The 27,164-nt window shown below is 41.6% G+C and overlaps 1 pseudogene across 1 annotated transcript; it reads right to left on the bottom strand.

The window, feature by feature from the left end:
- Positions 1-24,919: 24,919 nt before the first annotated feature.
- Positions 24,920-27,164, bottom strand: LOC311625661 (LON peptidase N-terminal domain and RING finger protein 1-like; annotated as a pseudogene). The gene has a single exon. The product of its transcript is annotated as an LON peptidase N-terminal domain and RING finger protein 1-like (transcript).

Below are 27,164 nucleotides of genomic sequence, written 5' to 3'. Positions count from 1 at the left end.
GGGGAGCAGTTAGACATCAATCAGGCTGGCATGAGAGTGGTTAGGGGGTGATCAGGCTGGCAGGCAAAAGGAGTTAGGGGCAATTAGGAAGGCAGGCAGGCAAGTAGTTGGGAGCAAGTAGTCCTGGATTGTGAAGGGGATGTCTGACTGCCCATTTAGACGCTGTTCTGGTGGGATAGGGTCTAAACAGGCAGTTTAACATCCCTCGAGGGTTCCCAGATTGGAGAGGATGAAGGCTTGGCTGAGGGACACCTCCCATCCCACCCCCATGCTTATTATATTTTCCCTGGCTTATTTATATTATATGTGTGTGTATGTGAAAAGGTGTGAATGTACATTTGCTTGTCTCATAGTTTATGCTCAATAACGTCTCTAAATATGTTCAATTATTTTTTGAAAGTGAAATGAAGTCAGCCTTTTTCAAAGTCCCCTAGAGAATGCAGAAATCCCAAAGTTGGAAATATCAGTCCTCTTGAGTGATGTGAGCTACCATTGGAACTTTGGGGCTGGCTCCCACCCGTCCCCCTCCCACCCCTGCCCAACGGTTCTTCCATATACTAGTTACTTGTTTACTTGTATCTCCATAGTAACCAAAATATTCCAGTCTTCCATTTTTCAGAAAGAGCCAAACTTTCTCCTTAATTTAACCATCATTGTTAATGGTTGTTTTATTTGTGTGTGTGTGTTGTGTGTGCGTATCCCATTTTTTCTTACATTTCACATATGAGGCCCACATTTACATCTTCATAATCTAAAACAAAATTTTTTTTTACTTCTGTGTAAATAATTTCTATCTGACATTAAGCTCTCATCCCTACACAATGAGTTCAAAGTCCACCCATTCCTCCCCCCCCCCCCCCCACACACACACCTCTAAGAGCCAGACTTTGTTCTTTATTAACAGGAGAATATACTAAAGAAAACTAGTAACAACATTTACTTTACCAATGCCTTTAGGCAGAAATCAAATGCAGGAAAATACATTTTCTAAGAAATATTATACTAATCAACCACTATGTCTCTAACAGAGTAACCCAGAGGGAGAAGGTTTAGGTAGCACACGTCCTAAACCACAGTGACAAGGACTCGGGCATCTGAGTTTACTCTCAGACTCCCTGAGCCCTCAACATGTGAACATCCATCTCCGTCTTTCATTGTCTCCCTCCCTCCTCCCCTCCCTCCCTTCCTCTCTCCCTCCTTCCTTCCCTCCCTTATTTCCTCCCTCCTTTCCACCACCCACTCTCTCTTCCCCTTCTCTCTCTTCTTTCTCCCCTTCTCTTCATTCTCTCTCTTCTTCTCTCTCCCACCCATCCCTCACTCCCCTTCCTCTTTCTTTCCGTCCTCCCTCTTCCTTCCTCACTTGCTCACTCTCTCCCTCCATCATTAAAACTAGGAATTCTCTCTCTTTCTTTCTTTAGAAAACAGTACCTGAATGTGTGTAACACATACCTCTTGACATTCTTGCAGTTTTGTCTTCCAGATGTTTCTGCTTATTTTTATGCTTCATGGTTCAACTCTTTAAAGAGTCACTGAAATCAGATACCTTCCCCCCCCAAACTCTGCTTTCAGTGTGTCAGATGGTGATGACAAAGAATCAAATTAATAAATACAATCAATATGAACAAATCAGTATCAATAACAAGACACTCGAGAGACCTCTCGTCTAACCAACTCAGTGTTCTGACCAGGGCAGTTATGATGCGAGTCGTCGCCATGGTGTCGGCGGTGTTCTATGACCAGTGCGTGACATCAGCACACCCCATGCACCCAGCTAGTGTTCATAGGACTGCAGGGCCACCATACACACTGGCCAGAGTGATCCCTTTATCCAAAGGAAACACTACATTGACTTGAATTTTTTAAGTTGTTTACTTCATATCAACACTAGAGGTTAGGTGACTTGAATGAAAAAAGGCAATGATTTTATGTTTAGGAGAAGCACGTGGTGAGGCTAAGCAATACCTTTGAAAATTAGGCTTAGAATCATGCTTACATTTCACATAAGAGGCTCACATTTACATCTTACACAGAAAGTGGTATATATGCAATAATGTCATATATATATGTTATTGGCAGTCCTATTTAACTGGTGTATAAACCTGAGTTATATGTGAGGTGTATATTGGTGTATATGTGTGGATTTGAAAATTGCACACAACTCCATATAATTTATCGAGTACCCTCCATTATGGGGAATAGTCTCCTGCACTTTTACAACAAGCCATTTTCTCTTTGGCTACACTTTTCCTTATGATGGCCCCAGAGGCTTGGGAAAAGAGGGAGCCTCTGGCCCTTGTCATGAATCCTGTTCCTGTCAAGCCAGAAGGCCTCATTTATCTTCTGGAAACAGCTGGGCTCTCTACAGGGTTTGAACTCTATAGGCTTTTTCCATTCTACATCCCACCCACCACAGACTATGCCTCCTCCCTTAAGAGCAATATGTATTTACTTCCAAACCTTAGCAGTTACGTTAGAGTCTGGCCATGACTTAGCCTTCTCAGTCTTCCTTATGCCCAGTAGGCCCTGCCTCTGGGTCTTTCCTCATGTAACAATGTGTGGCATCCCTTAACGTGACCCGCGTGGTTCAAGGTCCGGTTTCTGGAGAAGGCCGCACACTAAAATGAAGAGAGAGACTGGGAAAGAGTTGATTTGGGAAAATGGGGGACCAGGCAGGAGTCCACCAGTGGGAAGACTACCACTAGGCTCCTGCCTTGCTATCCCTTTTATTGAGGTTATGGGATACACCCATTACCCTTAAGCAGATTTGGGAGACACCCATAGCCCTTAGGCAGGTAATAAGTGGATTATCATATCAGTAAGGATTTACATGATTACAAGATGGGGAAGTTGCCTCAGTTACCATTGTCTCAATTACAATAGATAGGGAGTGGTTGGCTCTGACCTTTCAGAGCTTCAAGGTTGACCAGCCTTTTACATCTTTCTATTAGTGAGACAATGATTGGTTTCCAGCAAGATGGGCAGTATTTTCCAACGCTATCACCAGCACACTAGTGTAAATAGTGGTGGAAAGAGACTGCACTTGGGTGGTGAACACAGTAGAGATGATGTGTTATGGAATTGTACCCTTAAAACTTATATTTTGTAACCAATATGACTCCAGTAATCTCAATACAAATAAACTATAAAACAATAGATATCATTAAAAATTACATTTTCAAAGTATTTGGTTACTTCAGGCTCTTCTACTTTTCTCAGTGTTATTCATATATAACTTAGCACTGGATTCTGTAAGTGTATCTTCAGTGTTGTCTTGGCACTAGGTTTCTTTGAGAAGGCGTTTTTACCTTCATGTTTGAATAGCTCTCTATCACCTGAATTATTATTTTTATTTTGTGCTCTTTGTCTTTTTATTCAAAGTTTCTTGACCTGTACGATACATGCAGAGTTTATAACACTAGAGAATTTAGTGATGTACTTAATAAATAAAGAAGAAGTGAGTATGGTCAACGAGTGTAAACCCTGGTCATCTGGTGTAGGGTGACCATATTTTGTCTTTCCTCATGATACCTGAGTTTTCCATAAGAAGTTAATTGCTGTAGTCATCCCTATATGTAATCTATATAAGATATACTATTGGATCATCTTTTACTACTAACGATATGGCTAAGGTGGACACCCTCATTAAAACACCCATTGTTAGGTTTCCTTGAGGAGGACATAAGAATTAATGGGGCAATACAGTAACACTATATAAAATGTAATAATTAAAGTGGAATGTGCTAACTAGACCAGACGTCCTTCCGGATGACCTTCTGGACAAAGCTGGGGCTTCGGGGAAGCCCGGGTCCCGGGTGCGTGTTCGTGACCAGAAGGAAGCTCAGGTGCCAGCATCTGGGGGAAGGAAGGCGAACTCTTGCATGAATTTCGTGCGTGCATCAGGCCTCTAGTACGATATAAAAAATTTTTAAGCTAGATATTTTGTTTTGTTTGTTTTGTTTTGTTTTGTTTTTACCTATTTATTAGGTAAAATTTTGCAAACATATATTAGTGGTATCAGTGGAGCTGGAGAGTATTGCAACTTCTCGAAGATGCACAACAAGAATCACCAATAGTGGTGCTTACGGACGGCTTGGTGACCCATTGGGTGTCAGGATGTCTGACGGCTTTATGGAATGGATCAATGAGGTTATCCTCAATGAATTTGTGCATTGAATGTCACCAAACCAGTTAGAATTCAGGACTTTCAGGGCCCCACAGTGCCACCTACCTTCTTCCTCAGAAGCAGACTAAAGGCTTCCAGCAAATTTTTGCTGGTTATCACTATGATATGATGGACAGTCTTGCCCTAAGGTGCACTCTTAGCGTTTGCGGCCACCACAGTGCTCATGAATCTGATATATCACATAACCGTGCATGACCGGTATTCCAGCTTTACGAGGCCAGGTGGAGAGCAGAGAGCTGGCAGTGCCGCTGGCAGTGCACCCTGAGAAGAAGCGCAGTATATCAGACTGCTTCTTCCTGGATGTACTTGTAAGCACCCTCCTTGGCTTGCCTGATGGCTGCAGCCAGATTGAAAGATACCGCCCAAGTTTTAAAACAAACTTACCAATATGAATGCTATTCAAAATACTTTACAATAGATTACCTAACCAGACATAGATGCCAGCCATAAAGTACCTGTAAAGTTCCACTGTCAATTTTCTGGGTTTTTAAATAACAGTTTGAGGTTGCCAATATATACCACAAAACTTTTTTTAAGTATACAATTTAATTTAAATATATATATTTGTTGGTTTCAGAGAGGAAAGAAGAGGGAGGGATGAAGAGAGAGAGATAGCAACATCAATGATGCCTCCTACACACCCCACATTGGGGATCAAACTTGCAACCAGGCATGGCATGTGATCTAAAAGGATTTAGAAGAAATACTTTATACTCTGGGACTACATCTTTCTCGGGCTCAGGTAATCTTATGAATATTTAAAATGAAGAGCATTTTTAAGTAACTTTTTAAAAATCTCTTTGACTTTTTAAAGTATAAGAGCAATACAGCATATATGTATTAAATATAGTAGTACAGTCAAGTAGTTATGAAATGTATAAAAAAGTTAAATGTCACCCTAGCTGGTTTGTTTCAGTGGATAGAGTGTCAGCCTATGGACTGAAGGGTCCTGGCTTTGATTCAGGTCAAGAGCACAGGCCCGGATTGCAGGCTTAATCTCCATAGGGGATGTGCAGGAGGCAGCCTATCAATGATTTTCTCTCATCATTGATGTTTCTATTTCACTTTCCCTTTCCCTTCCTCTCTGAAATCAGTAAAACCATTTTAAAAAAATTGAATGTCCTCTCTCCTTCTAGTTCCCATCCAATATGTATGAAATAATTTTATATATATAAATAGACAACTTTTTTTTTCCATTTAACAATCTACCATGGGCATTCTACCATGAAAATAGATACCCATTTCATTCTTTTTATGTCTGTTTAATTAATATTACATGGTATAGTTGTGTCATAATTACCTTAAATAGTTGCATTTGCTAGCTGGGTTTTCATTTTTTAGAACTGCAAACTAAGAGGGGTAAGAGATCAACCAAAGGATTTGTATGCATGCATATAAGCAGAACCCATGGACACAGACTAGGGGAGTGAGGGCATATGCGTGGGGGTGGGAACGGCTGGGAGAGGTCAATGGGGTGGAAAAGGAGACATATGTAATATTTTAAATTATAAAGAATCAAAAAATTTTTTCAAACAAAAAAAATTACAAGCTATGCTGTAATAAACAATCATTATACATTCTATCTATCTATGTAAAAGCCTAAGCAACTGGCTGACCAGCTGGTAGGAATGACAAGAACTGACCACCAGGGGGCAGATGTATAATTCAGGAGCTGCCGAGCAATGGCAACTTTGCAGAGTGCCCTCTCGCATTCTGGGACCCCTTGGGGGATATCAGACTGCTGGTTTTGGCCTGATCCCCATAGGCTAGACTGAGGGATCCCACTTGCCGGAGGGACCCCGTTCACTCAGCAGACACCCTTTGAGCCCCGGCACCACCCCAGGAGAGACCTAGAGGTTGGCTTCAGGGCATGTCCAGCCTATCTTGCCCAGTCCCACTCCGCCTGCCACCTTTTAATTAATTTACTTTCAGTGTGCACAAATCTGTGCACCCGGCCTCTAGTCTATATAAAAGCCTAAGCAACTGTTTGACCGGCTGACAGGTAGCTATGACACACACTGACCACCAGGGGGCAGATGCTTAACTTAGGAGCTGCTGAGCAGCGGTTATTTGGCAGCTGTGTTTCTCAGGCGATGCACCTGGAATCAGAGAGCAAGTAGCCCAATTCCAGGGTGTGTCACACAAGAACCGCCCTCTTGCAATCCACGACCCCTTGGGGGATGTCGAAAAGCTGGTTTCAGCCCGATCCCTGCATGCCAGGCCTAGAGACCCTACTGGTGCACAAATACGTGCGCCGGGCCTCTGGTACTATAACTGTCTTTGTACATGTAATTTGTGTTAGTTTTCCTTTCAGCATTAGACTTTTGTTTTTAACAAACATTTTTCAGCCCTAGATGGTTTGGCTTAGTGGATAGGGCATCAGCCTTGTGGACTAAAGGGTCCTGGGTTTGATTCTGGTCAAGGGCATGTATACCTAGGTTGCAGGCTCAATCCTCAGCCTTGGTCAGGGTGTGTGCAGGAGGCAACCAATCAACGTGTTTCTTTCTTTCTTTCTTTCTTTCTTTCTTTCTTTCTTTCTTTCTTTCTTTCTTTCTTTCTTTCTTTCTTTCTTTTTTTAAATCGATCTTTATTGTTCATATTATTACAAAGGTTCCTCATTTCTTCCCCCCTCCACCAGGTTCCCCCCCACCCTCCGCCCCCTTCCCCTCCCCAATTGTCCTCATCCATAGGTGCACAGTTTATGTTCAGTCTCTTCCTCCCTCCCTTTCCCCGATAGTAAATCCCTTTTCAGATAGTAAATCAGTTACTTAGCATTTTCTCATATCAATAATACCTCCACATGCCCAATGATACATTTCACACAAAAGACATTTCCAAATAGGTCAACCAGCCTCATCCAGGCCCCACCCAAGGCACTCACAGATCAACACCCCAGCCCTATACTAACTCAACACATCCAGATCTAAGCCTTCATCACTTGATTCAGCCGACCCTCAAGTTCCCACAAAAGTTTCCAGCCATGTCTGAGAGGCAGCCGTGGGGCAGGGGCAGGCGAGGAGCGAGCTGTTCCGGGCCTGGCTTCTCCGGGCCTGGGCTCTGTTGCTCTGGTTCGTTCCACAACCAGCTGCTCCGGGTCTGGCCACTGCCGCTCCTGACCTAGTTGCTCCGGGCTTGGCTGCTGCTGTTCCGGGCCCGGCCGCTCAGGGCCTGGCCACTCCCAGCCTGGCGGCTGCTCCGGGCCTAGCCGCTCCCAGCCTGGCAGCCACTGCTCTGGGCCTGGCCGCTCCCAGCCTGGCAGCTGCTGCTCCGGGCCTGGCTGCTCCAAGCCTGGGAGCTGCTGCTCTGGGCCTGGCCGCAACCGACCCAGCTGCTCCGGGCCTGGCCGCTCCCAGCCTGGCAGCCGCTGCTCTGGGCCCGGCCGCTCCGGGCCTGGCAACTCCCAGCCTGGCAGCTGCTGCTCTGGGCCTGGCCGCTCCAAGCCTGGGAGCTGCTGCTCTGGGCCTGGCCGCTCTGGGCCTGGCCGCTCCCAGCCTGGCAGCTGCTGCTCCGGGCCTGGCCGCACCCGACCCAGCTGCTCCGGGCCTGGCCGCTCCCAGCCTGGCAGCCGCTGCTCCGGGCCTGGCCGCACCCGACCTGGCTGCTCTGGGCCCGGCTGCTTCGGGCCCGGCCGCTCCGGGCCTGGCCGTGCCCAGCCTGGCAGCTGCTGCTCTGGGCCTGGCCGCAGCCGACCTGGCTGCTCCCAGCCTGGCTGCTCCCAGCCTGGCAGCCGCTGCTCCGGGCCCAGCTGCTCCGAGCCTGGCTGCTCCCTACCTGGATGCTCTGGGCTTGGCTACTGCTGTCTGGGCCTGGCTGCTCCCGACCCGGCTGCTCTGGGCCTGGCTTCTCCGGGCTCGGCCACTCTGGGTCTGGGTGTTCCTGGACTGGCCACCCTGGGCTTGGCCGCCTCTGCCTCAGACCTGGCTGCCACTGCCCCAGGTCTTCTGCTCCAGGCCTGGCTGTTGCTGCTCTGGTTCTGGCTGCTGCTGCTCTGGGGCCTGGCTGTTGCTGCTCCAGGCCCGGCTGCCACTGCCTTGTGCCTGGCCACTCTGGGCCTGGCCGCTGCCATTCCAACATTCTGTCCTTTTTTTTTTTTTTTAAACGCATTTATGTTGCAATGTTTGCTGCTGAGTTGAGTTCTGACTTAGTCTTTGATTTTTCAAGATCTTCTTTGTGTTCTTTCTTAAGTAATTTTACTATCTTTTGCTCTCCCTTGATTTCTTCACATTGAGAACTTCTTCGTTTTCTTCTTCCTTGTCCTGGAAGCTCAGCAGGTTGGCCTTGGCACCCCTTTGTTCTCCGCAGGCTCCTGCACTGCTTCAGCTTGTTGCCAGGGTCGGCACCACCGCCCAGGAAGCAGCCCCCGGCCTCGGCTCCATTGCCTGCGCTCAGCGGTCAAAGGCTCAGGGCTCCCCCCCCCCCCCCAGGGGCCCTGTCGCCCGGTTCCTTGCTGGCGCCTGGCTGGCCGGTGTCCGGCAGGGGCTCCTGCTCCTTGTTGCGTTCCTCCAGTCTGGAGCTTTTTTTCTCCTTCCCACTAGGGGAGTCTAACATCAGAGTCAACAGACTGTCCTCTGCGTGCAATGTGCGCGACTCCAGGGGCTCCGCTTTTCGCCACTCCCCCAGGACTCCACCTCACAGCCCCGTCTCCCTCTGCTTGAGCCTGGGACTCCAGGGATTGGCCTAGAGCTGGAGTTCAGGGCAGTTGGGAGTGGGGCTCAGCACCGCCGGAAATTTTGTTTCTTTCCGCCAGGGCAATACAGCATCAGAGTCAACATTCTGTCCTCTGCGGGCAATGTGTGCAACTCCGGGGGCCCTGCTTTTCGCCGCTCCCCTGGGATTCTGCCTCACAGCCCCGTCTTCCCCTGCCCAAGCCTGGGTCCCCAGGGTCTGGCCCATAACTGGGGCTCATCGCTGCCGGTTCTGGGGTTCAGCCCAGGCTGGGGGTTTATTTCCTTCCTGCTAGGGAACGCCAGGCAGCACCCAGCCTTCTCCTCCTCTCCGGCTGTGACCTCTCTGCGGGTGCAGCATGTCTCCGTACCTTAGGCTTTTTTCAGCTCCTCTGATTTTCCTTCTGGTTTTCTCTTTCCTTCTTGTTGTAGAATTTTCAGTCAGTCGACTACCTGTAGCTCTGGGCAATGTCCACTCTACATTTTAGTTGTATTCCATTGAAATTGTTGTGTGCTGCTGCGGTTAGGTGTCTACCCGAGCAGCCATCTTGGATCCTCCTCTCCTCAATGTGTCTCTTTCACATTTATGTTTTTATCTCTCTGTCTCTCCTCCTCTCTTCCACTCTGCCTAAAAATAAATGGAAAACTATCCTCAGGTAAGGATTAACAAAAATAATAATGATTGTTTAAGAAAGGTTTTTCAAATTATAATTGGAATTTTAGGTTTCTATGGAAGATAGTTCAAAGATTTAAGTGCTCTCATTGGGAGTGAGTACCTGAGAAAACAGTTATTGTTCAAGGGGAGTAAAAAAATTATTTTCATCTTTGTAACTTTTTTACTTGTTTATGTAACAGGTAAAGAAGCTTCTTAATAAAGTAGTACTCTGTGAATCTTGCTTTTATCAGAAATTATCAGAAGAAAACCAGGGGGAGTCTGATGCACTGCAAGAAGGTTTGCAAGTATTATTTTAAAATTTTGCCACTATATAATTGTATTACTAATTAAAGACAAAATAAAATATAGTACCTTTTATATTATAGGAAACAGGTTGTTACTTCCAACACCAACAGTAAAACAGGAATCAAAGGATGTGGAAGGAAATGTTGGCCTTATTGTTTACAATGGTGCAATGGTAGATGTAGGAAGCCTGTTGCAAAAGTTGGAAAAGAGTGAAAAAGTAAGAGCTGAAGTAGAGCAGAAGTTAGTTACTAGAAGGAAAAACAGGTAAGAACAGAATTGGAGTGTCAGTACTTCTAACACCCTATTGGGTTATATACAGGGTGTCCCCCCAAAATGTATACACACTTAAACAGCTGGTAGTTCAATTTTTAAAATGAAATGTAGTTTAGCCGAAACCAGTTTGGCTCAGTGGTAGAGCGTCGGTCTGCGGACTGGAAGGTCCCAGGTTCGATTCCGGTCGAGGGCATGTATCTGGGTTGCGGGTACATCCCCAGTAGGGGGTGTGCAAGAGGCAGCTGGTCGATGTTTCTCTCTCATCGATGTTTCTAGCTCTCTATCTCTCTCCCTTCCTCTCTGTGAAAAATCAATAAAATATATTTTAAAAAAAGAAAAAGAAATGTAGTTTAATTTATAGTTTAATAAATACTACCTTTATTATTATTCAAGTGTGTGTATATATTTTTGAGGGACACCCTATATTTGTGTAGATACATACATACCTGTACATATATATCGTATGTTTTAGTCTAGACCACATAATGTAACTTTACTTTTGACCATTTTGGTTAAAGGTAAGAAATTGCTTAGCTATATAAGACTTACTCTTAGATCTTCATATGTATTCTCAGGTTTTTGTTTGTTTTTTTGCTATTTCTTAAAAATATATTTTTATTGATTTCAGAGAAGGGAGAGAGCGATTGAAACATTAATGATGAGAGAGAGAATCATCATTGGCTCTCTCCTGTATGTCCCTCCCTGAGGATCAAGCCTGCAACCAGGCATGTGCCCTGACTGGGAACTGAAGCTTGACCTCCTGGTTCATAGGTTGATGCTCAACCATTGAGCCATACTCCACCAGGCATATTCTCAGGTTTTATTATTGTTCTGTTGCATCCTTTTCATCCTCTTTTTTTTTTTCTTTAAGATTTGATGTTTATTTATTTTATTTTTTTAATCTTCACCCAAGGATTTTTAAAATATATATATTTTTATTGATATCAGAGAGAAGGGAGAGAGGGAGAGAGACATCAATGATGAGAGAGAATCATTAATTAGCTGCCTCCTGCACACCCCCTACTGGGAATCGAGCCCTCAGCCTGGGCTTGCGCCCTTGACGAGAATCAAATCCGGGACCCTTAAGTCCACAGGCCGACACTATATGCTCTGAGCCAAACTGGCTAGGGCAACCCGAGGATATTTTTTCATTGATTTTTAGAAAGTGGAAGGGAGGAGGAGAGACAGAAACATTGATGTGAGAGAGACACATCAATTGATTGTCTCCTGAAACCAAGGTATGTGCCCTTGACCAGAATCAAACCTGGGATCCTTAAGTCCGAAGGCCGATGCTCTGTCCACCGGAGCCAAACGGGCTTCATCCTCCTATTTTTGACCAGTTTCTGCTATTTTATCTAACCTATGCAATCATCTAAAAATGGAACCTGGATTTTAGAAGTAATATAATACTTAGATAAAACTTAAGTGAGTTTTGCAGTTTGCTTTGTAATTTTTGAAATTGACATTTGTGGGCTATTTAAAGGAATTGCATATGCTGGGGCGGAGCTTGAAGATGGCGACCGAACAGTCGGACTTGTTCTGACTCTGGTCCCAGAACAGATAAAAGTAACATCTGAGTCGCTCAGGGAGGGTTGATTGGCAGCTGAGGGGCAGCAGAGGTTTCAAGGAAGCTAGGCAGCGATCCGCTGGACAGGATTTCCAGTCGGTGGCCAACACTGCCACAGCGGCGGCCGCGGCGGCTGCGGCGGCGGCAGAAGCAGCGGCGGCGGTGCTGTGAGAAAGGAGTGGCTTCTCTGAGGCCTGGAAAGCCCACTGCGGAGAGGTCCATCCAGTAGCTGAGACGCCCGAGTTGGCGCTGGCGCGTGGATTCAAAGGAGTTCTTCGGTCACCCACGGAAAGGTCAGAATTTGCGGGGAAAGCCTGAGAGATCGCGGTCCCGCGGTGCCGGCAGCCACAGTAGCCGGGGAGTTCCGGCCCTGCCTCCATGCAGCGCCCGCAAAGCTGAGCCCTAAGAAGGCTGCAGCGACATCTAGTGCTGGGTTTGGCATAAGCTTCCCCAGAAGCGGGGAATTTTTTTTTTTTTTTTTTTTTTTTAAAAAGCCAGGGGACACGGGACAGAGTGTTAAGAATCGCGGCTGTCCCGCCAAGGGCGGAACATCTGGACACCTCGGCGCCTGATCCCCTTCACCCCCTAGCTTCGGAATACTAGGGAAGATCAGCCTAGTTGGGCATATCCGGGGAATTTGCAGGGAGAAAGTGCCTCCCTGGAAACAAGGGATCGGAGCCAGAAGAGATAGTCTGGGAGCCAGCTGGCACCCTGCCAGCTAGAGCCATAGAGAAAGAAGGCCGGAGCAACCAAAAAGACTGGGAGGTCAAACCGGAAACACTGACACCTAAGAGCTGAATTACAAACTGCCCTTCTTTTTTTTTTTTTTTTTCTCTCTTTTTTTTTTCCTTTCTTTTCTTTTGTCTTTTAATTAATCAAAAATAAATGGACACAAATATCTAAGATATAGTCTACTAAAAATTAAGAATTACCTTACGAAACTGAGGTGCAGTGGAAAGCTGGGAACTGCAAGACTGTCTGGTCCGAGAATCAGAAGTGCCAAATACATTAACTGAGGAAGTGAGTGACCAGTACTGGTCATTTTTATGCTAATTTTGCTATACTTTATTTTATTTTCATTTTTTACATCTTTTATTTAATTTTCATTTTTCATATCTTTTACTTAAGAAACAATTTTTTTTTCTTTTTTCCTTACTTGATTTTACCTTTTCAATTACTACATTTTTCAATCTCTATCACTATTACTACTGCTATTTTGGAATTTTTTTAAAAAAAATTTTTATTTATTTTTTTTTTCTTTCTTTCTTTTCTTTTTTTTCTCTCTCTAGTACCATTTTATTTTTTCTTTATTTTACATTGGGAGTAACCTTCATTCTATTTTAATCTCTACTATAGCATCATTCAACCCTATCTCAACTCAACCTTTACACTATCACTCTCTTACTAAACTTTACCCTTTAGTCTACAGTTTATCCTATCCCTTTCCGGCTTTAGTTTTTCCTCTATTCTCTCTCTATACCCCCTGCTAAAGCTCTCACTATACTTATAGACCTAAGTTCCAACCCCTGATCCAAGTGTATAAATACCAATCTCTGCACTATATTAACTAGTTAAAAAAAAAAAAAAAAATCCATTCTCCCCTCTATCCTTTTCGCATTGTATGTGTGAAGGTTGATTATTGTGAATTTTTATGCCTTTTAGTGAAATTGTTATGCTTATTCCTGTATTGTTATTGTTGCTTTGTATTTTTTTTTAAATCCTCTGTTTTTGTTTGTTTATTTTACTTCTGTATATCATAGCCTTACTTAATAATAGTGGATATTGTAGTTTGTATTAATCTCCAAGTATTGTTACTGGCATTGGCTGGGTCCAGAGGTTTTTCTATGGCAATTTTCTCCACATATATATAGTTTGTTTCCCATTTCTCTTTTAGTTTGCTTCTTCTCTCTCTTTCTCTCTCTCTCTCTCCCTCTTCTTTTTTTCCCTGTTTTCCAACTTCATTTTGTCATTACTTTTTTCTTCTTCTTCTTTTTCTATCTCTTTATCCCTCCTTTTTTTTAATTTACTTAATTTTTTTTTTTTAATTTTAATTTTATTTTTTTTTAATTTTTCTTTATTTTATTTTTACCTTTATTCCTTCTCTCCTATCCCCTAAGTTGCCTTTCTCTAGTGGTCACCTTTATTAGAGGTTATTAATATTGTAAATACATTCCTGTTAAGTGCCGCTTGTGTTGTACCTGGTAGTGTTGTATTTTGTACCTCAAAATCAACGCAGGAGAAGGAATACCACATAACCAGACATCCTGAAAAGAGAGGCCATGGGGAGACAAAAACATAGTCCGCACTTGAAAGAAAAGCAGGCATCACCAGAAAAGGAAGTAAACGAGCCAGAGGTAAGCAGCCTGCCAGAGCAAGAATTCAGAGTAATGATCATAGCATGGCTAAAAAGAATGGAAGAGAAATTTGACAAAAGTCAAGAAGAAATGAGAAAGAACCATGAGGAAATGAAGGAGAGCCATGAGGAACTGAAGAAGAACCAAGAAGAAATGAAAAGTGACATCACTACCATGAAGAACTCAATAGAAAGCATCAAGAGTAGACTAGATGAAGCAGAGGACCGCATCAGTGAGCTAGAAGATAAGATGGAAAAAAATACCCAAGTAGAGCAACTTCTAGAAAAAAAGATTAAAAAGCAGGAGGAGAGCCTACGGGAGCTTTGGGACAAAACAAAACAAAATAATATTCGAATAATAGGGGTTCCAGAAGGAAAGGAAACTGAGGTAGACATGGAAAAAGTATTTCAAGAAATAATGACAGAAAACTTTCCTGAAATAGAAAAGAAAAAACCCACACAAATCCAAGATGCCCGCAGAGTCCCAAGCAAAATGAATCCCAGAAGACAGACTCCAAGGCACATTATAATTAAATTGGCAAACAACAACGACAAAGTAAGAATCTTAAAAGCAGCCAGAGAGAGACAGAAAGTTACATACAAAGGAACCCCCATCAGACTAGCAACTGATTTCTCAACAGAAACTTATCAGGCCAGAAGGGAATGGGATGAAATATACAAAGTCATGCAAAGGAAGGGTCTGAATCCAAGAATACTGTACCCAGCAAGGCTATCAATCAAAATTGAAGGGGAAATCAGGAGCTTCACAGACAAAAAAAGACTGAAGGAATTTATCTCCACCAAACCAGCAATGCAAGAAATGCTAAAGGGTCTACTGTAAAAATAAAGAAATAAGAAGTGAAGAAGGAACACGGGTATAGAATAAAAATGGCGTCAAATGAGTACCTATCAATAATAACCTTAAATGTAAATGGATTAAATGCTCCAATCAAAAGACATAGGGTAACAGATTGGATAAGAAAACAAGACCCATACATCTGTTGTCTACAAGAAACCCACCTCAGAAAAAGAGATGCACACAGACTGAGGGTGAAGGGATGGAAAAAAGTTTTCCAGGCAAATGGAAATGAAAAAAAAGCTGGGGTAGCAATACTTATATCTGACAAATTAGATCTCAGAGTGAAGGACATAACAAGAGATAATGAAGGCCACTTCATAATACTAAAGGGAACAATCCAACAAGAAGAAATAACCCTGGTAAATATATATGCACCCAATACAGGAGCAACCAAATACATTAAAAAACTGCTAGAGGACATTAAGGGAGAGATTAATAGCAATACAATCATAGTAGGAGATTTTAATACCCCACTGTCACCCTTCGACAAATCATCTAAACAAAAAATCAGCAAAGAAATATCAATCCTAAATGACTCACTAGACCAGATGGAATTAATTGACATCTTCAGGACACTCCACCCCAAAGCCACAGAATATACATTCTTCTCAAGTGCACATGGGACATTCTCAAAGATAGACCACATTTTGGGACATAGGCAAAGTCTCTTCAAATTCAAGAAGATAGAAATCATATCAAGTATCTTCTCAGACCATAATGGCATAAAACTGGAAATTAACTACAATAAAAATAATCCAAAGAAATCAAACACATGGAGACTAAACAGCTTGCTATTAAACAAGGACTGGGTTACCAGAGAAATCAAGGAAGAAATTAAAAACATCCTGGAAACAAATGACAATGAAAGCACAACAATCCAAAATCTTTGGGACACAGCAAAAGCAGTTTTGAGAGGGAAGTTCATATCCTTACCAGCCTATTGCAAAAAACTAGATAAAATAGTAACAGATGATCTAACTCTACAACTCAAAGAGTTAGAAAAGGAGCAACAAGAAAAACCCAGTGTAAGCAGAAGGAAGGAAATAACAAAAATCAGAGCAGAGATAAACGACATAGAGACCAAAAAAACAATACATAAGATCAACAAAACCAAGAGCTGGTTCTTTGAAAGAATAAACAAGATAGATGGACCTCTAGCCAGGCTAACCAAGAAACAAAGAGAGAGGACCCAAATAAACAAAATCAGAAATGAAAGAGGTGAAATAACAACAGACCCCACCGAAATACAACGGATTGTTACAAAATACTACGAACAACTCTATTCCAACAAACTGAACAACCTGGAGGAAATGGACATATTCCTAGAAAAATACAAACTTCCAAAACTCAATCAGGAAGAATCTAAAAATCTCAATAGACCAGTGACTTGGGAAGAAATTGAAACAGTCATCAAAAAGCTTCCAGCAAACAAAAGCCCAGGGCCAGATGGCTTCACAGGAGAGTTTTACCAAACATTCAAGGAAGAACTAAAACCTATCCTCCTCAGACTATTCCAAAAAATTCAAGAGGAAGGAACACTTCCAAACTCCTTCTATGAAGCCAGCATCACCCTAATACCAAAACCCGATAAAGACAACTCAATGAAAGAGAATTACAGGCCAATATCCCTCATGAACATAGATGCCAAAATCCTCAACAAAATTCTAGCAAATCGGCTCCAGCAGAGCATCACAAAGATCATACACCATGACCAAGTAGGATTTATACCAGGAATGCAAGGTTGGTACAATATCCGCAAATCAATAAACGTGATACATCACATAAACAAGTTGAAAGATAAAAATCATATAGTCATATCAATTGATGCAGAAAAAGCATTTGATAAAATCCAACACCCTTTCCTGATAAAAACTCTTAACAAGGTGGGAGTACAAGGATCATACCTCAACGTAATAAAAGCTATATATGATAAACCCACAGCAAACATCATACTCAATGGGCAAAAACTAAAACCATTCCCTCTAAGAACAGGAACAAGACAGGATGCCCACTATCGCCACTCCTCTTTGACATAGTACTGGAAATACTAGCCATTGCAATTAGACAAGAGGAGGAAATAAAAGGCATCCAAATTGGAAAAGAAGAAGTAAAGTTATCCTTATTTGCAGACGACATGATATTGTATATAAAAAACCCAAAAGACTCCATTAAAAAACTAATTGGCTTAATAAATGAATTTGGCAATGTAGCAGGATACAAAATTAACACCAAGAAATCTATGGCATTTCTATACACCAACAGTGAGTTTATAGAAACAGAGACTAAAAAAGCAATTCCATTTACGATCGCACCAAAAAAATTAAGATACCTAGGAATAAACTTAACTAAGGAAGTAAAGGACCTATTTGCGGAAAACTACACGACACTGAAAAAAGAAATAGAGGAAGATGTAAACAGATGGAAGAACATACCATGTTCATGGATTGGTAGAATCAACATCATCAAAATGTCCATACTTCCTAAAGCAATCTATAAGTTCAATGCACTCCCCATTAAAATACCAACGGCATATTTCACTGACCTAGAAAGAACTCTCCAAAAGTTCATTTGGAACAATAAAAGACCCCGAATAGCCACAGCAATCCTGAGAAAGAAGAGTAAAGTAGGAGGTATCTCAATACCAGACTTCAAACTGTATTACAAAGCCACTGTTCTCAAAACAGCCTGGTACTGGCACAAAAACAGACATATAGATCAATGGAATCAAATCGAGAACCCAGATATCAACCCAAATCACTATGCTCAATTAATATTTGACAAAGGAGGCACTAATATACAATGGAGTCAAGACAGTCTCTTTAATAAATGGTGTTGGGAAAATTGGACAGATACATGCAAAAGAATGAAACTAGATCACCAACTTACACCATACACAAAAATAAACTCAAAATGGATACAGGACTTAAACATCAGACGGGAAACCATAAAAATACTTGAAGCATCCACAGGCAACAAAATCTCAGACGTATGCCAAAAAAACTTCTTCACTGATACTACCCCTAGTGCAATGGAAGCTAAAGAGAAAATAAACAAATGGGACTACATCAAAATAAAAAGCTTTTTTACAGCAAAAGAAACCATCAACAAAACAACAAGAAAGCCCACTGTGTGGGAGAACATATTTGCAAATGTTACCACTGATAAAGGTTTAATCTCCAACATCTACAAACAGCTTATACAACTAAATAAAAGGAAGATGAATGATCCAATTAAAAAATGGGCAATGGACCTAAATAGAATATTTTCAAAAGAAGACAGAAGGAAGGCCAAAAAGCACATGAAAACATGCTCAAAGTCACTAATTATCCGAGAGATGCAAATCAAAACAACAATGCGGTACCATCTCACACCTGTCAGAATGGCCAACATCAACAAATCAACAAACGACAAGTGTTGGCGAGGTTGCGGAGAAAAAGGAACCCTCGCGCACTGCTGGTGGGAATGTAGACTGGTGCAACCACTGTGGAGAACAGTGTGGAGTTTCCTTAAAAAACTGAAAATGGAACTCCCATTTGACCCAGTAATCCCACTTCTAGGAATATATCCCAAGAAACTTGAAACACCAATCAGAAAGGATATATGCACCCCTATGTTCATAGCAGCACAATCTACAATAGCCAGAATTTGGAAACAGCCTAAGTGTCCGTCAGCAGATGATTGGATCCAAAAACTATGGTACATCTACACAATGGAATACTATGCTGCCATAAAAAAGAAGGATTTCTCATCATTTGCAGCATCCTGGATGGAATTGGAGAACATCATGCTGAGTGAAATAAGCCAATCAATGAAAGAGAAACACCACATGACCTCACTCATTTGTGGATAATAAAGAACATTATAAACTGGTGAACCATAAGATAGATATAGAGACAGTATATCAACAAGTAGACTGTCAAGTTACAGTGGGGACGGGAGGAAGATCTGGGGGAGATAATAGATCAACCGAAGGACTTGTATACATGCATATAAGTGCAACCAATGGACACAAAACTCTGGGGAGGGAGGGGATGTGTGGGAGGGAGGGAGGGGGTAAAAAAAAAAATCAATAAAATATATTAAAAAAAAATAAATTAAAAAAAAAAAAAAAAAGGAATTGCATATGCTTCTTTTAATAGAAGAAGATGAAAAAACCATGTTAAATTTGGAGAATTCCAACAAAGGCCTCTCTGGTGAACTCAGAGAAATTAAAAAGGACCTTGGTCAGTGACAAGATAACTTAAAGATTTCAGAAAATATGAATTTGCAATTTGAAAACCAACTGAATAAGACAATCAGAAACTTATGCACAGTAATGGATGAAATCCACACTGTTCTCAACAAGGTTAGTAGTTTTGTACTTCCAATGTTTTCATAATTTATTCCAGTTTTTTTAAATCTATTTCACTCTATTTCTTAGTGATTTTTCTTGGAGCGAATAGGGTAGCGTTCTGTCCTCCATTAGATTGTTCAAAAGCAATTCCTTAAATATCGTATTTTTCTAGAACCTATTCAGGATGTCAACATGGTTTATGTGAACAGATTTCATATAGCAAATTTTATTTGCATTCCTCAGTGAATTTGAATTTGAGGAAGATAAAACCACTCATTTCTTTTAAAAACCCATTTACTATTGGGCAGAGGAGAAACTCTTTGGCACTCTCAAAATTAATTGACTAGTATTCTTTTGTTACTAGGGAAAAAAATCCAGTAACTCAATGCCATTATAAACTAACTTTAATAATAGAGATCTAAAATCTTTTTCTCTTTCAGAACAAAAAGAACAATATCTGTAGTGCAGGGAATTCACTGCTGTTATTCCTTAGAACTTCTCATTTCTCAGGGCTCAGATGGCTTTCTCAAATACTAGAAGCCATTCTGCAGAGAATTTAAAGACTTGAACATAGTTGCCCCACAGGGTCAATTTTCCATAGATACTAAAATGGATATCTCTGTTTACTATTTGTTATAGTTACATTTAAGAGATTCTAATAAAGTATACTTTTCCTTTGTTATTTTATATAAGATAATGTGAAGAGGGAAGATAAAGATCAGAAATCCAAGGAGAATGGTGCAAGTGTATGATAATACGTGTAATGGCGAAGAAATGGTGCTAAATAATGTAATATAAAAAATCATGATACCAGAATGTTTGGAAGTGATGCATGTTTGATTTTAGCAATATAAATATCTGTTAGTACAAACGATGTATTAAGTTTTATGAGTGTGAGAGTCTCTGCTTTTGAAAATTGCTTGTAATTCCTGGCATTCAAATTATTAAACACTCCTTAAGTGAAATAATTTTGCATTGCAAAATGTTTTAGGATCAACTTTGTTATAGTTTTAACACCAATAAACTTCATCAGTTTAATTGACAGTAGAATTTAATTACCAAATGTCTTTTATTAAAATACGTAGGGAGGAAAAAGAGAGAAGAAATAAAAACCTAGAAAATTGCTGTAATTTTAGTTATAGAATTATTCATTATTTAAAAATTTTTGGTATTTTTAAGTTTTAGTATAAATTATAAAATAGCATGCTGCTTAAGTTTTGCAAGTTTTTGACCCAGACTTTTTTTTTACTTGTCATAAAAGGATATTCCTCTAATATCTGTCTCTGAAAACATTCACTAAAAATTTAATTTGTCCAGCAGAGAGTACATAAAAATCTAAGAAGCAATTGACAGTTGATATTATCTGTGGAAGGCTTACATAGAATTAACAGTTCTGATGTTAATGTTACTGCTTTCAGTGAATTGTTCTACTTTCTAAGAAGAGCACCCATATTATAATTTTGAGGATTTTTTACAGTATATATGATATCAAGTGTACAATTCAGTACCAAGCCAGTAGATGTCACTATGATGTCTTAAGTTAAGCTTTGTATAATTAAAAATAATATTTTTTATTAGTCTGTGTACTTCCTTCAGAATTGAGTGGATACATAAGAGTTGATTAGCTGGCCCTCGTCGGTTTGGCTTAGTGGATAGAGCATCAGCCTGCAGACTGGAGGGTCACGGGTTTGATTCTGGTCAGGGGCACAGGCCTGGGTTGTGGGCTCCATCCTCGGTGGGGGCGTGCAGGAGGCAGCCTATCAATGATTCTCATCATTGATGTTTCTCTCTCCCTCTCCCTTTCCCTTTCTCTCTGAAATCAATAAAGATAATATTTTTTTAAAAGTTGATTAGCTGTTGAGTGGAAAAAGTAGGAAATGTGATATACCGTTAAAGTGTTTCTAATCAGGGGGTGAATTTATCCCCAGAGGACATTTAGCAGTGTCTGAAGACATTCTGCTTGTCCCAGCTGGGTGAGTGCTTACTAGCATCTAGGTGCTAGAGGCCAAGGGTGTTGCTAACCATCCTACATTGCATAGGATAGCCCCTATAACGAAGAATTATATGTAACCTAAAATGTCAAGAGTACCTATGTTGAAAGGCTCTGATTTAAAGTAATATATGGTTACGTGATATGACTTTAAGTTCCTGTTTCTGGTCTTATTGTTTGTTTAACTCTGAAGTCAGATTACAGATTGATCCATAATTATACAGTTATTTTTGCCATCTTTAGATTAAGATGAAACATTATAGGGTGGTTGGAAAGTTGTTGCTTATGAAAAAATCTTGAAGATAAACTTGTAACTAAAAGTCAGTAAAGAAGGTAGTTTTTTAATAGAGAATGTTTTTAAGTGAGAAAAATAATTATAACATTCACCTCTCAGACTTATTTTACCCAGAGATAATTAAGTCATAATACTGGAAGCCTGGAGAAAAATAGATAAATCTTTCTATTATTTCTTGAAGATAAATTTCTAAGTTAGGAAAACAAGTTAAAATTTTCTAAGCTAGAAAATTTGGTTTTAAAGAAAATGAGGGAAAGAGCACCTGTGTTTGCCCCTCTCCCCCCCCCCCCTCGAAACTGCTTATTTTCTTTTGTCAACCTTCTTCCCATTCTGTGGAAGAACAGCTTAAGACCACTCAGTGGTTGTTCCTACCCATTCAGTGGCAAGGGGGCTGAAGACCAGTCTTCAGTGGTAGGCCGAGCACTGCAATCTTTTTTTATTTTTTATTTTTTATTTTATTTATTTTACAGAGGAAGGCAGAAAGAGAAGAAGATAGAAATGTCAATGATGAGAGAGAATCATTAATCAGCTGCCTCCTACATGCCCACATTGGGGATCGAGCCTGCAACCCAGGCATGTGCCCTGACCTGGAATTGAACTGTGACCTCTTGATTCATAGGTCAATGCTCAAACACTGAGCCATACCAGCCGGATGTGAATGCTTCAGTCAATAGGAAACTGCTGAATAGCACAAAGGGCACCTGCACACCCTCAGAGCATCCTGCAACCCCAGGCTCAGCGGCAGTGAGCTCAGGAGCTGGAGCATGCCGTTCAACCTAGAACTTCTCCTTGGTCTGTTTTACACTGTTTTGAGCCCTAGCCAGTTTGGCTCAGTGGATAGAGCATCGGCCTGCCTACTGAAGGGTCCCAGGTTTGATTCTGGTCAGGGGCACTTACCTCAGATGCAGGCTCCTCCCTGGTCCCATTTAGGGTGCTTGCAGGAGGTAACCAATTGATGTGTTTCTTTCACATTTATATTTCTCTATCCCTTTCTCTTCAACTCTCTAAAATCAATGGAAAAACTTCCTTGGGTGAGGATTAAAATAAATTGTTTTAACTGTATTGAATATTCAGAAGTAAAATGCAGTCTATTCTCTAACTGCTATTCGTTACCTCATTTGACATTAAGTAAAAAAGTTTATATAAACAAGTGATACATGATAAGATTTAATTATACTTTACAATCATTTTTATGTTCTCAGTGCCTGGAATATTTTTGGATGTCTAATACTTGGTTCAGTCATTCTGGGACAGTTGAAATTTTAAGACTTCGTTATTTCTAAATTTTGTCTTCGTTCCTTTTTAAAGAAATTATAGTGACATTTAGACTTTATTTATGTACACATTTCACTCCCCTCAAAATTTTCAGTTATATCCAACATATACTTTTAAATATTTACCTGGTCTGATCTCCTGACCACAACCTATTGCTACTTAGAATTAGAGATGACTAATCATTGGCTTATGAATTCTTGTCTAACTTGCTTAAGTTTGTGTGCCCTTTTAAGATGATTTCAGGAGCTCTCACCTTTCAGCCTAACAGTCCTGAGACCTTAATCATAAAGTTTTGTAGCTTGAATGAATGAATAGTTTTACTGGTGAAGAAAATAAGTATCTTGATCCATTATAAAATCCAAAACTTACTCTCTGAAGTGGCAAAGGAGTGCTGGTTCTTGGGCATTAGCTTTCCAACTAGAAGAAAGAACTTCCTGCTTCTATTATGTTGTGAAATTGATGAGCCATCACAAGAAACAGTGGAACTGCTTGGATTACTAGAAATAATCCCAACATATTTTGGAGAAGCAAAAATTAGGCCTAATCCTCTGAAAATAGTCAATAAGGCAAAACCATTAAATAAAATTTTTTTATACAATCCAAGTAATGTGACAGGGTAACACTTTATCATTCGTGTATTTTGGTAGAGTGAAACCTAAATAATGTGTTTGTTAATAGTAATTCTTTGGGAAACTGTCTCAGTATGGGTGGAAAACAAAGGAAAGGTGTGCGGACCTTGAACAGGACTGGCCTGAATAGGTGGGACAGATTAGCTGATTGACACCTTTTCATATCTGCCTTCTCTGTACCCTGAGAACTCATAGTAACTGCATGTGTTACATATAACTGAGCCTCACCCGTACACAGGGCAAGACTTGCAGAGAACATTCCATCTATTGTGTTGCCCTCGGGCATTCTCTCTCATTCTGAAGAGGGGCCAGGATGTGTAATTGTATCTTTGCTAAGGAGGAGTGACACTTGAAGTTGGGCTTTTATGTTTTTGACAATTTTTAATGTTTATTTCACCACCAGTAGAGACTTACAAACTTGGACAGGATCACAGAACATGATAATCCCAAAAGCCAGCTCTTGGGGCACCTTCCCTGTACTTCAGTTGAGGGACAAATCTCAAGTGTTTCACTCCTGTGGGGCACAGTCTTAGCTGAGATTGAAGGAAGGAATAGCAGGGATTTCTGCCACAGTGACAGCGTAATTGTGTTGTGCCTTAATACAAAGGTGGTCACTTCTTCCTGGTAAAGAAAAGACTAAGACCGGTTTGGCTCAGTGGATAGAGAGTCAGCCTGTGGATGGAAGGGTCCCGGATTCAATTCAAACACGTGCAGGTTGCGGGTTTGATCCCAGTAGAAGGGGTGCAGGAGGCAGCTGATCAGTGGTTCTCTCTCATTATTGATGTTTCTATCTCTCCCCCTCCCTTCCTCTTTGAAATCAATATATATATATATATATATATATATATATATATATATATATATATATATTTGTTATGAATTTAGCTTTTATTCAAAATTAAATAAGCAAAAGCAAGTTTTTCCGAAACTTTTACAAATTACTTACATAAAAGAAAGTTAATAGGGACAGTCCTAAGTTTGCAACAAATAATTACAAAAGTGTCTATGGCAGCATGAGTATAAACCACGTCACAGCATGGCGATCTAACTGTCATATGAGTAAGGCAGAACTAACATTTGCACCGAGACCAGAATTAGAAAACAAAACAGACTGTAAAAGCTTAGTTCTACATTAAGCTTCTCTTCCCTCAGGTCCTTTACGGGTTTGAACTAAGTTGTTGTTTTAAACAAACACATCATGCCAAACTATAAATTACACAAATGGGCAGTTAATGGGAAAAGCCCCCTAAAAGGCACAAACTTAACTGGTATTGAATTGAGTTCTCCACTTGCCTTTATGTATAAGTAAATGTAAACCATGCTTTCACAGTTTTGAGTGTTTTGTGAGTGGATGCACAGTACCATGTCAGGTTTGCTATTGTTCCTGAAAACTGGCTCTGGGTTCTGCACCCTGTCGGCCGCGGGGTGCAGGTATTTACCTAAATAGGAAAGTATCATAGTCAATGGTCAAGACAGTTCAGCAAGAGCAGGATTTCCAACAGAGTGATACACAATACCACAGTTCACATACCTGTGCAAATAGAAGCATTCGGACCGAGAAATCAGAGGCAAGTTCAATTCGCCAAAACTCGTATTGCTACTGTTGTAAACTTGGGCAGTAAATGACCCTCAGCAAGCTCTGCTCTCTATGGCTTTTTTTTTTCTTCTTTTAAAATCTTAAAGCCAGAGAAAATGCACACATACCACCCACATGCTCGCACGCACACACACTCCACACACATACACAGTTCTCATTTCATTTTAGAATACGGTACATAGTGCAGCTTCATCACAGTGTAGAGGTTTAACACATTTGCTGTGTTTTCCTAGGCAAGTTCTTGGTGGTCTAAATCCTAGTTGAGGGTATTCATTTGCAGAACCACATGATTCTGGAGGTTGAGGAAATAAAAAAAAAAACACAAGAGTTTCCGTACATTTTTCAAACCAGCACTGGATGTGCAAAGGCAGCGGACAACCTGGCCATCGGCACAGCCAGGTTAGAGTAACTTTAGAGGAAGATCCAAGCAGTCAGTTACTTAGATTGGTCTCTAGAAAAATAGGTCAGGATATGCTGTATCTTTGTCAGCCGTTCCTTCAGAGACTTCATTGACAAAACTGACAGCTGGTTCCGGGGATCCACAGGGAGAACTGCAAGAAGCCACCAACACCAGGCAGGTCCGTTAGGAGTCGCCTGAAGGTTTTCCTCCCTCCTGGGCATTGATCCAAAGTGCTGAAGAATTTGGCTTCGAAGTCTGTCTCTTAAATTCGGAAACAGCTGCAGGCTTGAGAGTAGACCAAATCGTGGAGCTGCCTGAGACTCTCGCTCACCTTCATTCTCCACCTTAACATCCTCCAGATATTCGATGTCTGCAGCGCAATAGCCGTCTTTCATTCCTCTTTAAAACCTTAAACCGCTCTCCTCCAACCGTATCCACCACAGACCTTCCATCAGGTAAGAAAAGTACATTTCTAATTTGTAACATACAACCATAATCTGCAAAGCCATTCTGTGTGTCACTGACACACATCCCAAACTGTTTAGTTCCAGTTTGTATGCTTCTTCGAATCATCCATCTGTATCTTGGCTCAAATACACGAAGAGGGCGAGGCACAGTGGGTAGGCTATGGCACAAACAAATACTGGGACATTCTTGGTCAGGTGTGAGAGCTCAGCAGTTTCTTCATCATATTTTTTTTTCCTCTCAGACAGCTCATCAGGCAGATACTTCACTATTAACTCTTCCAACAGCTGTGTGACACAGAACCTCCTATCTGCTAGATACTCTTTTAAGCTTTCTTTGCAAAGGGGACAATATGATGTATGATCTAAACAGCGCTCAAGACAATTCTTACAGAATGAGTGTCCACAAGGGGTTGTTACTGGCTCGAAAAACAACCTCATGCCGAGAGAACACTCAAAATCTGAGACGTCTATTAATTCCTGTGGGATGTCGCCATAAGTTAATGAAAAGGTACAGACCTCATTGGGCGTTTCTCCTTGCTTTTTAAGCTTACTTCTTCCATCTTCATTAACAATCACGTCCTGTTCTGAGACAGCTTTCTTTTCAGGAGGAGAGCACCTTTTTCTTGAACAGACAGCAAAGGTTCTGAGGACACTCGTTTTAAGCAATCCCCTCTGGCTGGCATCTCTGTGGAATTTATAGCCTGAGCTGACCGAGCACGGTTTAAGCTTCCTTTGACAGGCTCTGCCGAGGCCTCAGGTATTTCTTCATTCTGCACGGGGCTACGCTCACTGGCAGAGAGAAACTCTTCCATTACTGACGGAAAGCCAAAAGGTTTGTTCTTAGTGCATGGCAATGAACTCCAGGAAGAATCCTTCAGGCCTTCTTCTAAGTTTTCAGGTGATAATAAATCAAATAAAATCCTTTTCACTTCCAGCTTGGCAGGTGCGAAGTCTTCGTCGAGGGCCAAGCACTGCAGGAACAGTCGTAGGCGTCAGTAGAAAGCCAGCATCGTGGCGCACTTTTCCTTCCTGAAGCAGACCTCGGGCCCCCGTGGCAGCTGAAAGAGCACTGCATTCAGATCCTCTGTGGCTGCTCTGACTCTCCGAGGCCAGCCTAGGACTCAGCGCGGTCAATTTTTAAAATCAAGCTGCTGGGCTCTGCTCGCAGCGCCTGGCGGCGGCGGCCGGCCTCGGGGTGGCGCCCCCGGGGCAGCAGCTCCCAGGGCGGGCCGGCCGCCTCCCGCTGCTGCAGGCCCGGGAGCGCCCTCCGCCGGCGGCCGCGGGCACGCGGGTCCCGAATATATTTTTTAAGAAGCAT

This window comes from Pipistrellus hanaki (genome assembly GCF_964339955.1).
Source record: "Pipistrellus hanaki genome assembly, chromosome: 7".
Classification (NCBI taxonomy): domain Eukaryota; kingdom Metazoa; phylum Chordata; class Mammalia; order Chiroptera; family Vespertilionidae; genus Pipistrellus; species Pipistrellus hanaki.
This window is presented reverse-complemented; position numbering and strand designations above follow the sequence as displayed.